The sequence below is a fragment of the Macrotis lagotis genome, chromosome 1 (assembly GCF_037893015.1).
Source record: "Macrotis lagotis isolate mMagLag1 chromosome 1, bilby.v1.9.chrom.fasta, whole genome shotgun sequence".
Classification (NCBI taxonomy): Eukaryota; Metazoa; Chordata; class Mammalia; order Peramelemorphia; family Peramelidae; genus Macrotis; species Macrotis lagotis.
Genome location: NC_133658.1, coordinates 269,617,361 through 269,634,418, shown reverse-complemented (window position 1 = coordinate 269,634,418; position 17,058 = coordinate 269,617,361). Strand labels below are relative to the sequence as shown.

General features: G+C 36.3%; 1 long non-coding RNA gene across 3 annotated transcripts in view; it reads right to left on the bottom strand.

The window, feature by feature from the left end:
* Nucleotides 1-17,058, bottom strand: part of LOC141504968 (uncharacterized) — a 93,674-nt gene that overhangs the window by 63,633 nt on the left and 12,983 nt on the right. For 2 of the 3 annotated variants that reach the window (XR_012473517.1, XR_012473515.1), the window contains exons 2-4: nucleotides 11,184-11,306; nucleotides 10,423-10,639; nucleotides 10,204-10,295 (exon numbers count right to left, since the gene is read on the bottom strand). This is a non-coding gene — a long non-coding RNA (uncharacterized LOC141504968). The remainder of the gene's footprint in view (nucleotides 1-10,203; nucleotides 10,296-10,422; nucleotides 10,640-11,183; nucleotides 11,307-17,058) is intronic. The other variant, XR_012473516.1, reaches the window with a different exon arrangement.

The following is a 17,058-nucleotide window of genomic DNA, read 5'->3' as shown; positions in this document are numbered from 1 at the left end:
ATGTTACAGTCCTGGTCCTGAGACAATAAGGCCAGAGTATGTACATTCTATAAAAATGTGGTCTAGATAAGAAGTATCAAACACAAGGCTCAGGGGATATGGCTACAATATCCCTGAATATGGCCTGAGCCAAATTAAAATATAATTGGGCCATATTTAACAAAAAAAAAAATAACAAAAATACTATCAAACATAGATAATGTTAAAATGTCATTTTCTAAGTCAATATGCAGCCTTTCTATTTGAATTTGACTCCACTGATCTAGGCAATAATATAACTGAATATGGAATTGATTTAATGGCTAGATTCAAAGAATTGTCACTAATGGTTTGATATCAAATTGGAAAGAAAATTCTAGTGGAATAAGCAGGGAGTTAGAGCTATCTAAAAGTGGAATGAAAAAGGCTGCCTTAGATTTAACAGATTCCTTTCAGACAAAGGTGGGAACATTTGTTGAGGATACCATAAAGTGGAATTTTCTTTAGGTACAGGTTGGATGAGATGGACTTGGGAAAATCCTTATCATAGATTCTATGATTTTTGTGAAATCCTGTCCTGTCTCTGATACTTTAGTTGTATAACAGAGGGCTAATCATTAAACTCTGTGAATCTCATTATCTTCTTTGGTAAAATGGGAACAAAAGCAGTGCCTACTTCAAATTGTGAGAATCAATTGAAATAAAAAATGTCAACTTAAAAATAAATAATTTTCTAAGTGCTTACTATATACTAGGCTAAATGCTTACTATATACTAAACTACCATGCTAAAAATGGCATAGAAATGTAAATACAAACAAAAAAGCTAAAAAAATTAGTTAATACTAATAGATAATAATAACAGGTCCAGAGACAAGATTATATGTTGGTCATCCAAGGATGAATTGTACTAACCATGGTGAACCATCACATGCACAAAAATCAACAAACAAAAATGCTCTTAATTCTGGGATCACCTTTTGTTACCAAGCAAAGATTCAAGAAAAGTGAGCTAACAGTTTTAAGTATCATAGAATCCTGGATCATTTACCAGGATTAATTAACAATTGACACTCAGTGAATGATCTTTGTCTAATAACTGAGTGGATACAATACTAGAGGAAAAGACCCACATTTCTACTGACAATATTTCTATGAAATGAAACCAAACAGACACAAAGGGTTTACAGTTAAATGGAAGGATGGTTCACAAGTTTTCTTAGAAAAAGAGAATAAAGGATTTGGTAAAGCAAGTTTCATCAGTTCCCAAGGTAACAAATATTTCAGAGGATACTTGGCAATCTTGTCCTGCAGTACTTGTGTTGAGTGTAAACAAACACACCACCCTGAAGATAACCACAGCTTAAAAACCTTATTTGTGACTGAAGATTAAAAAAGTAGGATATTGACATGAAGATACTGGCAAGACCTTCCAAACAAAGTTATAGATACCTGGAATGATTCTAAGTGATCTTCATACAAAAACTGATTTGGGAGGATGGCACAAACTTCTTTGAAAAAATATAATTCATCAGGAAATAAAAGAAGAGAGGAGAAAGAAGAATGAAAAGAACACACACACACACACATATACATACATATATTCTGACTATAACCTTAAAGTATCAGCAACAATTCCATGCTATATACACAGAAAAGAATTCAACTCCAATTTCCAGAAGGAAATAAGCAGGAGCTGATTGCTACCACCTTAAAGTCATTAAGTTCTTTTTTTTTTGGTTAATAACAAATAAATGACAAATTTACAGTCTTGTGTATAATCATTTACAGCCTTTTGTTTGTTTTTCCTGTTTTTTCTTCTTATAGAGGAAACTGTCCTCAAATCCAGGAAAGCCAAGGTTCAAGTTCCACTTGGGTCACATACTGGCTGTGTGACTCTAGACTTTGGACTTTTGTAAGTTGCAGAGAAAGTGCATATTATTTTCTAATTAATTGAGCATTTGATATGGAGTCAGAAGACCTGGACTCAAATTTCAACTCTTACTTATTTCCTGGTATGATATAGGCAAGTCAACTAACCTTTCTTGGAACTAGATTGTTCATCTGTAAAGCTGGGGAGTCGGATGAGCAGTTCTCAAAGTATAGTCTGAGGACCCCTGGGAATCTCTAAGACCTTGACAGTAGATCCATGAAGTAAAATTACGTTCATAATAACCCCAAGATGTTATTTGCTACTTTTTTCAACTACATATCTGAGGGAAGCTAGACTGTCTTTATATACTTCAAACAAAACAACCTATCAAGACATTTTGAATATGGAAATTGAAATGAGAAACCACTTGATTTTATTTTAGATTTAAGGAAGATTAGAAAAATATATAAAACAATACTACTCTTCTCAGTAAATTTTTTATTATTTTGAAAAATAATCTTTTATAAAATGTTACCTTTGTTTATATATCAAAACCAAAGAGGGAAAAAAACCCTTGAGAAGGAAAAAAATATAAAACAAACTTTAAAAATTGAAAATAATATGCTTTGAAATACATTCAGATTCCTTCGTTCTTTCTCTGGATGCAAATGGTATTTGATTTTTGACAATTTTTAAGAATATAAATGGGTCCTGAGACCAAAAAGTTTGAGAACTGTTGTGCTGAAGTATTCAATCAACAAATATTTATTAAATAACTATAATGTACTAGATGCTGAACTAGCTACTGAGTATACAAAGACAAAAATGAAACAATCCTTTCTCTTAAGGAGCTTACGTTCTAATATGGGAGACAATACAAGAGGAAAAGTGCTGGGAGAATTGTGATGATGTATAAAGATAGAACTTAAAGAGTCAGACAATAGTTCTGCTTGGCTAACTGTACATCAATAGGGGAGGCTTTTTGGCCATGGGAGACATTCAAGATTTTGAGAAGGGGAAAAAGCATATGGGTAGGGATCAGGAAAGGCTTATGTAGGAAGTGGACTGAAGATTAGGCATTCTAATAGTCACAGTGGTGGGAGATAGACTGTGCTATGGGAAGACTAGCAAGTAAGCCTCTTCTATTATAGAGTATGTTAAGGGAAGTACTTTGTAATTAGATTAGAATGATAGATTAGTGCAGGGTTGGTAAGAACTTTAAATGACAAGCAAAGTTTGAATTTGATTCCAGAGATAATGGAAAACCGCTATTGTTTGTTGAGCCTTAAAGGAGTGACATTGTCAGATTTATACTTTAGGATGTCACTAGGCCAGATATGCATTGGAGAGGCTAGAAAGAGGGTAATTAATTTGGAGATTACTACAAAAGTTTAAGTTAGAAGTGAGGAGACTATGATCCAATGTAGTGGTCATATGAGTAGAGATGATGTAAGAGATACCATAGTAATAGAAAAAAGGTTTGGTAACTGAACAGATGTTGGGAGTGAGTGAGAATGAGAAAGAGATCACTCAGAGGTTATTGATTTGATATCTTTAAGGATGGAAGTGCCTGCAATAAAGCTAATGAGTTCCGGGGAAAGTTTTAGTTTTGAGGAAAAGATATTAAGTTCTGTTTTGAGTTCGAGATACCTGTGGTATATCAAATATCGATAAACAATTGGAGGTAAGAGGCTAGAGTTCAGGAGTGACCAGGAGAAATGGAAGGGAACGGGGATCTATTCAACATCTTTCTTGTGCCAGGTACAATCTCATTTGATCCACATTATAACTGTGTGTATGGTACAATTTTTATTTCCTTTTTGCAGTTGAGGAAACAGACAGACAATGATTAGGTGACTTGTGTAGGTTCACATAGCTAATTCCTGAGACCAGATAATTTAGATGTTCCTGAGTGAAGGCCAAGCATCTAATTATCTTTAAGGGGTGAATACATATAGAACTGGGGAATCATCTGTAGAGATGATAACTGAGGAGGGGTGTGTGGGGGTGTGAAAGAGTAAGAGAGAGAAGAAAGAGGGGGGAGAAGAGGGAGAAAGAGGAAAATGACAGTCTTTGCAGGGTGATACACAATTTCAGGGAGATATGGATGAAAATCCAGCGAAACAAAACCCCAAACAAATCCTGAGATAGAAATCAGATGGGTAAGAAGGAAACAGGATAGAACAGTGTTACAGAAATCCAGAAAGCAGAAATTATAGAAGGAAAAGGTGGTCAGCAAGGACAAATGTGGCTCAGAGGTCAAGCAGAGAAAGGATTTAAAAAAGGTCCTAGGATTTGGCAATTAAGAGATCCCTGCTCACTTTGTAGAGAGGAGTTTTAGTTGAGAGAGGAAGATGGAACACAGACAGATCAAATGGAAATTCTCCAGCTCTAAATTTATGATTTGATTATAATCATGCTATTATTCTAGCAAAAAAAGGTCTAAGGAAAGATTTCTAGGGAACTCTGCTAGAGACTTCCCTCCAAGGTAAATGAATCAGGGGTGGCTAGGTGGCACAGTGGATAGAGCACCAGCCCTGGAGTCAGGAGTACCTGAGTTCAAATCTGACCTCAGACACTTAATAATTACCTAGCTGTGTGGCCTTGGGCAAGCCATTTAACCCCATTTGCCTTGCAAAATCTAAAAAAAAAAAAAGTAATGAACCAACAGTGTCCTGGCACCTGAAATTCCTGATATTATTCTAGACATTTTCACTGTCTGTCCCTCTTGCCTGGAATTCTTTCCCTGTTGGCTTTCTTTAAGTCTTCAGTAAAAATACCATCTTCTGCTAGAAGCCTTTCCTAGTCCCTTTTCATGTTAGTGCCTTTCCTCTGAGGCTAACTCCAATTTATCCTATATCTACTTGTTTGTACTTAGCTGTTTGCATGTTGTCTCAGAGGTCTGCTTTTCCCTTTCTTTGTATTCTCAGTTTAGCATGGTGTCTGGCCCACAGTAAGTGCTTAATAAATATCTGTTGGCAGACTGGCCTGACATATATAGAATATAGAAGGATTGAGGGGTTAGTTCAACTGTATTCTGCCTTGTTTTGGACAAATCTGGACTTTAATTCTGGCTATCACATTTAATGAAAGGCAGAATTATCTAAGACTCAGAGAAAGACTACAATAATGAACATACTTCAAACCATAGCATAACAGCAATTAGTTGAAAACAACTGGAGATATTTAGCATGGAGAAAAAAAGACAAGGTGGTAAGTAAAGTTAGGGCAGGGGACATGAAAGATGTCTTCAAGGAATTGAAAGGCAGAACTTTGTTTAGTTTGAGTTCAAGAGCAGAACTAGGAGCAACTAGAGAACATTTCAGAGGGGGTTCCTTTTTTTTTTTTTTTGCAAGGCAAATGGGGTTAAGTGGCTTGCCCAAGGCCACACAGCTAGGTAAAATCATTAAGTGTCTGAGATCGGATTTGAACCCAGGTACTCCTGACTCCAAGGCTGGTGCTTTATCCACTACGCCACCTAGCCACCCCCAGAGGGGTTCCTAATAATGAGAATTGTCCAAGGCTGAAATTGGCTTCCTTATAAGCCAGGTCTCTCCATCACTGGATATCTTCAAGTAGAGGCTCAATAACCATTTTTTAGGATTTTGGAGGGAGATTTTCTGTTTGGTTGTGGACTAAAAGCTCTTTCAGGCCCCCTGTAAATATAAGATTTTAATTCATCCTTGGAATTCCAAGCAAGGTTGGAATGGACCACTTGGGTCATAAACTGCCCCTCCTCCCTCTTTAAGAACAACTTCAGGGAGGTCAGATTAAAAACATCAGGAAATGGGAAGGATTCAGAAACAAGAGAACACTGCACATAGTAACAGTAATATTGTCAGGATTATCAACTATGAAAGCTGCTCTGATCAAGTAATGATCCAGTGATCCAAAGTAATTCCAAATGACCCATGATGAAAATGCTATCCATCTCCTTTAGGGAGAATTGATGATCTTTGAATGCAGATTGAAAGACATTTTAAAGTTTTTCTTATTTTTCTCCTTTTTTAAATCAGTATTTTCTTTTGTAACATGACTAATATGGAAATTGTTTTACACAATTTCATTTGTGTTATCAATACCAAATTACCTGCCCTCTTAGAGAACAGGGAATGGGGAGGAGAGTGGAGAAAATTGAAACTCAAAATTTAAAATTTTTTTAATGAAATAAATAAAATGCATTGGAAAAATATTAAGAAAAATTTCCAAGAAATAATATAAAATCCTGTCTACTTACAGAAAGCTTCCTTTGAATATTTCTATTTCTGAGACTGTGGTCTTATCTCAGACTCCCTGCTAGGTTTGTTGGTCTGAAAAAGGAAGCTTCCATAGAAACCATTAGGCTACAATGCCACTGTGTACTATTCAGATGTCTTTTCTCATAAGGGAAACTCATTTTATAGGAGGAACTAATGTTCTTTAATATTTAAATTCTAATTGGAAGAAGGAGGGGGCTTCAATTCCATACAGCTTAGCCAAATGAGCTAATAAAGTTGGTGAGACCATCTGCCTCCACTGCTATAATCTCCTGAGGCTGAAGATACCTAAGATAAAACTGAAAAAGAAAAAAGTGCTCTGGGGTGAAAACTCCCCAAGACCTTAGTCTTTCCTTGAGGAAGAAACAATTAAGTGAATAAACATTAGGTCTAGATGAATCCAATGGGTACAGTGAATTGAGTCCATCAGCCTTGGTCCTTCAGTTCTTAGACCATCCAGCAAATGTAGGGGGAGATGGAGGAAGAGCAGAGTCCTCAGACATCAGTCAGAGTTAGAAAACTCTTAGAAATCATATTGTATAACTCCCTCATTTTATACATAAATAAACTGAGCCTCAGTGTGTGGAAGTGACTTGTCCAAGGTTTCACAAGAGAGTTCTCCTGACTCCTAGGTTCTTGCTAATCTGCTATTGCAATCATACTTGGTACCTTGCTTGAACCTTGAAGAAAGGATTGTTTTAAAACAGTAGTTCTCAAAGTTTGGTCACTAAAACTCTTTTAGGGGGTTCATGAAGTCAAAACTATTTTCATAATAATACTAAGGTGCTATTTACCTATTAAAATTACTCCTTTTTCAATTACATATCTGTATGATGCTGGATTTTCTTCATATTCTTGATACAAAGCAACATAATGAAATAAAGTGAATGCTGAAGCAGATTGAGAAGCCACTCTCTTCTTTTCAGATAGATGTTGAGACTTGTAAAAAAAAAATATGTATATATAAAGCAATACTACCCTTATCGTTAACTTTCTCTGTTTTAAAAAAAGTTATTTTTCACAAAACATTATTATCTTAATATGCAATGGGCTTATTATTATTTTCAAATTTATTTAAATTATAAATATAAAATATTTAATAGTAAGTATTAAATATTAATATTAATAAAGAAATATTTTATACATTATCAGTTTTAATTTCTAATGTGGTAAATATTGATTAATATAACCCATATAAACAAAAGTGGAATATTGGAATATTCAATAATTTTTTAGTGTAAAGGGGTCTTGAGACCAAAAACTTTGAAAACTATTGTTTTAGAACAAGTTCTACTTTACCCAGCAGGGAGTAAATTTATGGAATTTGTTACCCTAAGACATGGTAGAGCCTAAAAATATAAATGGATTTCTGCAGGGTTTCCATAAATCCATGGATGACAGATCTATAGCAGGTTATTAAAGAAAGTGAGTATTGTTAGGGGACATCCTTAACCTTTCAAGTTCAACATAGGGATGACAGCCTTGGTCTTCTAGAAACTTATCTGGCACCTTCTGGCAGACAGAGACTCCTGATCTGGAGGGGGCCAATGGGCCTGGCCCAGGATGGCAAATCTTATGACCCAGATTTTGAGGTTTGAAATCTACCCTGCTAACTGAAGTTAAAAACAAACAAAAAATAAAAGTTATTTGATTTTTATTTCAAATGTCTTAATGTTTTTGAGAGATGGTATTAGTCTGTTGATAGGGATTCAAAACCATTCAGAGATGGACCTTCAAATATTTGAGTCCTTTAAAAAAAACTTAAAGAACTAAGACCATGAATTTTTAAAACTGAAGTTAACATGCTTTTTCTACTCCATTTCCCCACTTTGTGAAAACTTACTATTAAGGAGAAAAATAAACAGATTTCATGTAAGCCTCAGGTTATTAAGACTGACAAAAAATCAACCAGTGGTTCTTATCCTGTAATTGAAAAAGGGCAGTTCTTTATTTGTTGAATTTGGCTATTCCAAATTTAGCTCTGTGCCCAATGGTTCTCCAGGTTTAGGCTTACTGGCCCTGAGGTGCATATGATGTGGAGTCATGTTTGGAGGACTGAGGGACCATCTACAGTTGTCTGACTTTGTAGATCATCTATGGTGTTCATTTGATGCAGCTTTCCTTTTGAAACTCTATTCCTGCCTAGAGGCAACAACATTTCTAGAAATTGAAAAGTGTGTGGGAAGGGGGAGGAGGAGACCCAAACACCAAAACTCAAGCTAAGAGGCCTTGGGCTTAATTATTTTTTAAACTAGGGGAGCAAATCAACAAGAGGAAGGTCATTCCAGGGATCAGAAGGGAGTGAAAAAAACAAAAAAGAATAGAGTGGCTTCCCTTCTTCCCTGTTCCATTTTCAGGAATCTATATTCAGAGATAAACTATCCTCTTCTCTGGGTGTAATCCTTAAGAGCAAATGAGTGAGAGCAAGTAGAGATGGCAATAATTTCCCATTCAGGATTAAGGAAGATAGCCATTTGATGGAATTGGATGAATTCTTGAAGTTGCAAGTAAACTAAATTCTGTTTTAAGTGTAGTAGGGGAGCTATTTAAAGGAAGCCTGAGGCAAAGCCTTGGGAAAAGAGCATGAACAGCTATTAATGTAGCAAGCAAGTAAATCTGGATTCTCCTACGCAAGGTTCACCTGAATTTCCAAAACACATACATTAAGTAGTAGGAGAATCTTACATCTTGAATCATACAAAAGTCCACCTGCAGCTAAGAAATAATAGGGAGAGAGGTCAAGGTACATTTACATGGGAATAGTGTGTAATGATTGGAGAAAGGTTATTGTGAGTCTATCTAGTGAATAGGGCAGTATTTAAAAATTCTCATAATAATAAAGCATAATAATGCTTTTATAGGACTATTCATTGGGGTTCCATTTTAGTCAAAGAATGAGAGAAAAACTAGGAAGTAAATATACCTGTATTTAGAGAAGAACTGAAGCAGTCTTTATTTAAAATTCACTTTACAGTTGATGCCTCTTCTTTCCTCATTTGCATGTCAATACACATAAAAAAACTGTCTTCAGTCCCCTTCCTTTGGAACTTTGGACTTAGCCCTCAGATGCTTTTAGACCTTAGACCAAATTACCTAAGAGGAGAGGGGAAATAAGAAGTAGTAGCTCTGAGAGCTCATGCTCTCCCTCTCACCTCTCTTCTCCTTCAGGAAATGCTTTTGGAAATGGAGTTTATGATTCAGGGTTGTAATCTCTCTCCAAATTCCAACCTAATTTCAGTTCCAATCAATTTATTGGTAGTCTGCACTGCGTTAAGTCTCCTATACTAAGGGGACATGGGGATACAGAATAAATGTGACATTGCTTCTTTCTCAAGGAGCTTAGTCCAGCAGGTGAAATAAGAAACTCAAATAATTGTCGTTTGTCCTTTGTACTTGAAGAGGACCAAAGACAATATGATTTCGGGGTCAAGCTGCAATGTGTTTGAGTGTGATTGACTAATCCAATATAAGCTCAGAAAGCTCTACCACAGGTTGGGATGAACATTGGGGATGGTGTTGTCTCTAGATTTGTGCATTTCATGTTTCTATTGTGCTACTATGGTTCTGATTTGCTCAGAAAGCACAACACTCTCTTTAATGAGGGTCTGCCATGCCTGGAAGTCCTATGCCAGTGTCTCCCATGTATTACAATCAATACAAAAGTTCTTCAGAGAAACCTTGATAATTTCCTTCTTCTGACCTATGTGCGAGCATTTTCCTTGTGTGAGTTCTCTGTAAAATAGCCTTTTAGGTAAACATATGTGGCATTTCAGAAATGATAGGGATAGGGCTTTAAGAGAGTAGCAAAATGCTATGAGGGTTTAGATAAGGCAGAGCCTAGTTTGTTAGAAGAATGGAAAGGATGTAATAAAGGAAAAAGAGAAGGTTTCATGGAAGAGTTAGCTTTACAGACTAGGGAGGAGGCACAAATTAGGGAGTTGTGGTAAGAAAGGATATTCTGCATACAAGGAAAGACAAATAGACAACTTTACTTTCAGAACTGGGAAACTCATTACCTCCAGGACAGCCAGATGCATTGGTGAACAGTTCTGAAAGCCTGATAGAGAGGCAGAGTGGTGAAGAAGATACAACTTACCAGACCTATGGTTAGGATATCTGGGTTTGAAGTCTGCCTTGCTGTGTGTCTTTTGGACAGGTGTCAGTCTTTCGTAATCTGAATTTCCTTATCTATAGAATAGAAATAGTAATTTTCATACTAACCTCACAGTATTGTTGTGACTTTATAAACCTAAAGCTCTATACAAATATGAGTTATTACTATTAGAAAGTTCCTTTGTATATTGGGTTGACTGACCTACTTTCATGGAAGTGTTAGCTGCATCATATGAAAACTTCTCCAGGAAAATGGGAGAATGAGAACCATATGCTCCAAAATCCTCAAAAGTGGCTGAAGCAGGAACTTTGGAGCACTTAGAGCTTGGTCAGGAATCAGAGATGACAAGATCATTCATTGCATCCTAAGCCATTAACAGTAGCCCTGACTTTTGTCTTGTCACTGGATTTTGGTGGCTCTGAAAGAAAGAATGAGGCTGATGACTATGCAACTCTGTCTCAATTCCAATTTACCCTTGGGTCAAGGCATCACCCTAGTACCATTGTACTGGTCCTCTTTGAAATGGAGAAACAATAACTTCCATGACTTAAAATTCTGCCTTTTGTTGCCACACTAAAGAAATTGCCATGTTAGCCTTTCAAGTAAAAATTCCTGAAACAAACATAATGATTGAATGAAACCAGTGACTTCCTATTGCCTCTAGGATAAAACTCCAACTCCATATAGCTTGTCATTTAAACTTTATACAAAGGGTTGGCTAGGTGGTACAGTGGATAGAGCACCAGCCCTGGAGTCAGGAGTACCTGAATTTAAATCTGGCCTCAGGCACTTAATTACCTGTGTGACCTTGGGCAAGCCACTTAACCCCATTTGCCTTGCAAAAACATAAAATAAATGAATAAAAAATAAAGTTTCTACAATACATGTCATCTGTACCTTTTCTAGACTTATTTCATATGATATACTTTCATGTATTCTATGTTCCAGTCAAACCAGTTTACCAAAAGTTTCTTGGAATCAATGGTCCACCTTGAATCTTTCTGCTTTTGTACATGCTGGTCTTCATGCTTTTTTCACCTCTACTTCTTTGAATCTCTGGCTTCTCTCCAGGTTCATCTCAGGTGCTGAAAACAGAAACCTTTGCTTATCCTCTCAATTGTTAGCATCTCTCACCCTTAGAATTACTTTACATTTAATTATCTGTATCTATGTGGCATTATGTCCTGTTTCCCTTGTACTACCAACATCCAGAGTAAGCTCCTTCAGGGAAAAAACAATTTCATTTTTTCCTTTTAGTTCCAGCATCTAATATAATGATTTGCACATTATAGGTGCTTCATCAGAGTTTGTTGAATGAAAATAAAATTTTAAGATAGAAATATTTCTCTCCTTTTACTTTTCCTTCTGCAGATTAAATATTCCCAATTCCTTTGAACATTTAGCGATTATCCTTATTTCTAAATTCAGGGTCATAGTGAAAATAATAATGAAATAATGGATTTGTTTTGAGAAGGTGAGAAGGGGTTTAGAAAAGAGCTGTGATGAGGGAGTGAAATCATGTTTCACAAGTCAAGTGAATTTAAATTTACTTGAGTGATAAAGCCTGCAAGTCAGTTCCAACTCTAATGGAAGTAGAGCTCACTCATAGAGTTAAATGTCTGAACAACTTACATAATTCTTTTAAAACTGTTTTGTGTTGTTAACTAGAGGAATTTTGGTGAAATACTTTGATTTCAGAAGAGAAGAATAAATTAGAGGACAGAATGACTAGAGAGACTGGAGAACTTGTTGACAGATTAGAGTTGATTCAGGGAAGCATAAAAAAAATGAAAACTTTTCTAAACCTTTCTAACCTTTTCTAAACCAAAAACAAGGAGAAAGATTGCTTCTTAAAAAAAATCTCTTCAATGGTTGCTCAGATTTTAGAGCCCAAGTCCAAAACTAGGAGCTAAAAACATATCTGGATATGTCTTTCTTGGTTCATGCTTTAGAAATTGGGTGATGTACAGTCATTTGAGCAGATGTTGAATGAGGAAGAAAATGTTAGATGCTCAACTTAATAACACTAATTTTGTCCTAGAAAGTTAAAGGTTGAGGGTATGGAGTGAGAGAATTCAGCATAAGAAATACAGATCATGGATTGGAATGAGTTTCTTAAAGAAAAAAAGTAAGACCAATATACACTATTCTCCTAGGAAGAGAGGGGATCATAGTAATCCCTTCCAGTTCTAAGATTGTATGTTATTCAAAGGAATGGTCTCTAAAAATACACTCCTTTATTTCATATTTCAGTACCACACTGAAGAGGTGAAAATTGCTTCTTCTTTTTCCCCAATCAAATTCCACAGAGTGTCTGAGTCCTAAATACATTTAGCACTGAGTCTGTTGGAGACCTTAAAGAGGGAGTATTTGGTTATGTTAGGACCTGCTTTGGATGTCTTGGGAATCATTAGAATGAAGATAATTAAAAGCAAAATAATTTCTCTTTTAAGAAAATGAGTAGCATTCAATTAGTCTAGACCTCAGGAGATTGCAAATTTTTCTTTAAAACCAACTTGGAATAAAATGGAATATATTTCAATGGATCACAGATCATAGATTTAGAGCTGGAAAGTAATTTTTAGAAGCCATCAGGACCAACTATCTTATTTTATAGATGAAGATATATTCAAGACATTAGATGAAGATGAGGATACAGAGAGAACCTAGGTCTGACTCTGTATATACTAAGTTAAATCTTTCTAATGAGTTGTTATCTCATTGGTGTGGGTGTTCCTACGCTGATGCTGACAACAATCTAAGATAAAAAAGATTTCCAATGCTCCTTCCATGCCTAAATTCTATAATCTCATTATTCACGGAACCCCTTTCAGTCTTCAAATACTTCTAGATCCCATCATACTTCATGGCTAACATTATAAGCTTGTCCCTCTGTCATTCCTCATGAACAGTTCACCTTTCCTGGTCATAAATGTCCTTGATGGAACAAACACACACGCGCGCGCACACACACACACACACACACACACACACACACACACACACACTCTTACTCTAAGTCATTATTTCATTCTATTTGGACCTGCCATGGCTTAGGAGGTGATCTTTATGAGTTGTTATAGCAGAAGAAAATTTATCACATGGTGTCCTACCCTCTAGCAATAAACCTTTCTGGTCCTCTGACAGAATACATCCACGTACACCTCTGGAATTGTAAACATTATCTTTCTAGAATGATTAATCAATGAATAAGTATTTATAAAATGTCTACTATGTGCTAGGTGCTGTGGATATCAGCAGAAAAAAAAGAAATAATCCCTACTCAAAAATAGTTTATATTTAGTGAGAGAGAAAAATGGGTTTTTAAACATAGTCTAATGATATAGATTAAAAATATAAAAAGTTGTTAAATACAAAGTAGTTTAGGAAGGAAGGCTTGAGCAGTTGAGAAGAAAAAGCTTCATGTAACAGGGTTGTGTTAGCTGCATCTTAAAGTAAGACAGGAAATGCAAAAACAGAGATAAAGAGAGAATGCATTCTAGACATGGGAGATCTATTGGAATTGACATTTTAGTAGAGAGCCCCTGAGAACCCAGGACTCTTACTATACCACAAGGAGGCACTGGAGGACACTGTTAGTGGAGGGTATAAAATTTAAACTATGACAACTACTCTGTATCTATGTGCAAGCACATTATTTATAATTGTCTTCTCACATTTACTTTACATCTCTCATATAAATTCTATTTCAAGAGTTGGAGCTATTCATCAAAATGGATGACCCTTTTTTATAAAATTCCTGCAATGTGGCTATGTGGTCTGAATCCAGATACAAGAAGCTCCTTTGCTTTATGATATATTCTCTTAGCCCAAATTCAATTTTCTTCATATAACTAGAAATTGAGCACGTCTTTTTTTAAACAAAAATTATATTTTAGATACAGTCAAGTAGTTCCTATTTCACTTAATCTAGTCCATAGTATAAGATAGATCATCAAGTAACTGAGGCACAGCTGCCACAAATTGTGATCACATACTAATGGTAAGTCTGTTTCTTTGAAGAAGGGGATCAGTTGTTCGAACCTTATTTCTGCATGTGGACTATGAACTTAAAGTCAGGACCACATTTTATATTTCTTTTCTTTTTTGTTTGTTTTTGTTTAGTTTTTTCCAAGGCAATGGGGTTAAGTGGCTTGCCCAAGGCCACACAGCTAGGTAATTATTAAGTGTCTGAAGTCAGATTTGAACTCAGGTACTCCTGACTCTAGGGCTGGTGCTCTATTCACTGCACCACCTAGCTGCCCCCACATTTTATATTTCTTATCAATGGTATAGTTAAACATAGTTATAGGCATACAATAGTTGCCCAATAAATTATTATTTGTTGAATCTGGCTTTCTTTATGACTCAGTTCAATTCTAATCTTTGGCAGGAGGCCTTTCCTGGTCCCCTAACCAATCCCTATTCTTTACACTGTATATATCTTGTTTTTCACTGTTTACATCTTATCTCTCACATTAGAATATGAGCTCCTTGAGGATATGGATAGACATAGTAAGTATTGAATAAATACTTCTAAATGACTGAAAATGTCCTATAAATAAATCAGCAGTTGAGATATATGCCAAGGATTTCACAAATCTGAGAGACTAAAGCCCAAGAAATTTATTCTCCAAGGATAAGGAAAGGGATGTGAGTGTGTGTGTGTGTATGTGTATGCATATGTCTGTGTGTGCATGTGTCTGTGTGTGTGTGTGTGTGTGTGTGTGTGTGTGTGTGTATGCATGCACAGGCATGGGGTGGTGGGTACCAAGGAAATAAATTAATGGAAACTGAAAAAGCCAGACCCATCATGACCAGGGAGGAGAAACCAGGCATTCTCAGATTGAATATGAGAAGATGTTAGGGGTATGTGATATTGACTTCAAATATTAGTCTAATCCCTCTGTTTAACATAGGGATTAGATTTATCATCCTTGGTCTTAGAAGGCAGCACTAGAAGTAATGGCAAGATGCAAAAAAAAGGCAGACAAGTAGAAAAAAATTAAAGCAACCCAAATATGAATCGAGTTGTCTAAGGAGGAAGTAGTGGATTCCCTGATCACAGCAGGACTTCCAGCAGAGAGGATCAATGATCATTTACCAGGAATTACATAGAGGTACTTTTATCTAGGTACAAGCTAAGTTAGATGACCTCTTAAGTCTTTCAGATTCTGTAAACACTGGGCATATCACCATGAAGTTGAAAAAAAAATCCACTGATTTAGGAAATCTAGAGACCTGAGTTCTAATCTAGGCCCTGAAATTAATAGCTTGAGTAAATAATTTCATTTTTATTGGTCTTATCTTCATTATTTATAAAGTGATATTTGGTTAGATGATGTCCAATGTCTCTTCATAGTTTGTAATTTTGAAATATGGGTAGAGAGCCTTTAACCATGGCAACTTTTTCTCCCTTATTCAGATACTGATCCTAACCGTGGAACATCCTAGGAGGATAACACTCTTGGGTTGACACCTGCCTGAAAGGGAGTACCAAGCACTGATTGATGATTGATGTTTGTCCTTCATTCTCAAAAAAGGTCATGACATCAGGTAGGTGATGTCATAACATACAAGTGAATTGAAAGTGAACAAAGGGATGCTGTGCAAAGTGACTAGCTTCACTTTTTCCTCTGCATATATCTGACTCTAGTGGCAAGCTATGAATCAGGACCATTGAAGATGGCCCTGGATGCCTTTTAAAAGTTAGGCATTCCCCAGGCCACTGTTTGACTGAGGCAATGCCCATTAAGTCATTAAGGTTAGGTAAGAGAGAGAGATGAGAAGAGGCCAAGAATAACCACTTTTAAAAAAAATTAAACTGGAAGAGTAAGATCCTCAGAGTTTCTAATTTCTCACAGAATGATTTTGGGAAGGGAGTGAGAACTGAAAAAAGTAGAGACTTTATAATAGGCCACTCATAATTCTGCATTCCTGAGACTATCCATAGCCTCAGTATATATTCTTTTTTTTTCTGGTCTCCCTAATCCTAGGGTTGGAATGAGGACATTTAAAAACCATTTTCAGTTGAATATGGGAAGAAATAGGAGCAGATATTTTCATAAGTGGATGCCTAAGGCAGGAACCAGTGATGTTCATTTAGCCCAGCACCTTGGACAGCACCCCAGACCAAAGTGTAATGCACATAGATAATCCACAGTTACTAATACCTCATCTAAATTTTTTTTTCCAACAAGAATTCAGGCAATAGAGAATAGAGTTAGAATGCAAATAGTTCTGTCCTCATTTTGATCCCTCTCTCCCTCTTTCTCTCATTATTGCCCATTTTCTCTCTTTTCTCTCTCCCTTTTCTTCTCATCTCCTTTCTACTATCTCTACCTCATTTCCTACTCATTCTCTCTCTCTCTCTCTCTCTCTCTCTCTCTCTCTCTCTCTCTCTCTCTTCCTTCCCACTCTCTGTTTTTGCTGATGCCAGAATGGAGGATATGTTTTATTCATAGAGAAAACCAAGAGCCTTCAGACTTCTGACTGATGTAGAAGATGCAATGACAGGTTTCAAGTAACACAGAGGCAGCTCTGCCTTCTAAGAATGGGGTTGAAGTGACTAAAATCTTCATGTAGTCCTAGGGAAATGTCTCTCAATTAATAGTTGTAAAGGTCACTATAAAAACCAAGAATGATGATGGCCTTAGGGTGAGGGCTAAGCATATGCAGAGAGAATCTCACAGGCCATCAGAACTGAAAGCATCCTTAACCCAGAGTCCAGTCCCTTCCTTTTATTTTCAAGGATACTGAGATCCATAGAGGGGAAATGGGAGACTAGAAGCCAGGACTTCTGGTTATTAGTCCAGGACTTTTCCCACAGCAACAAGG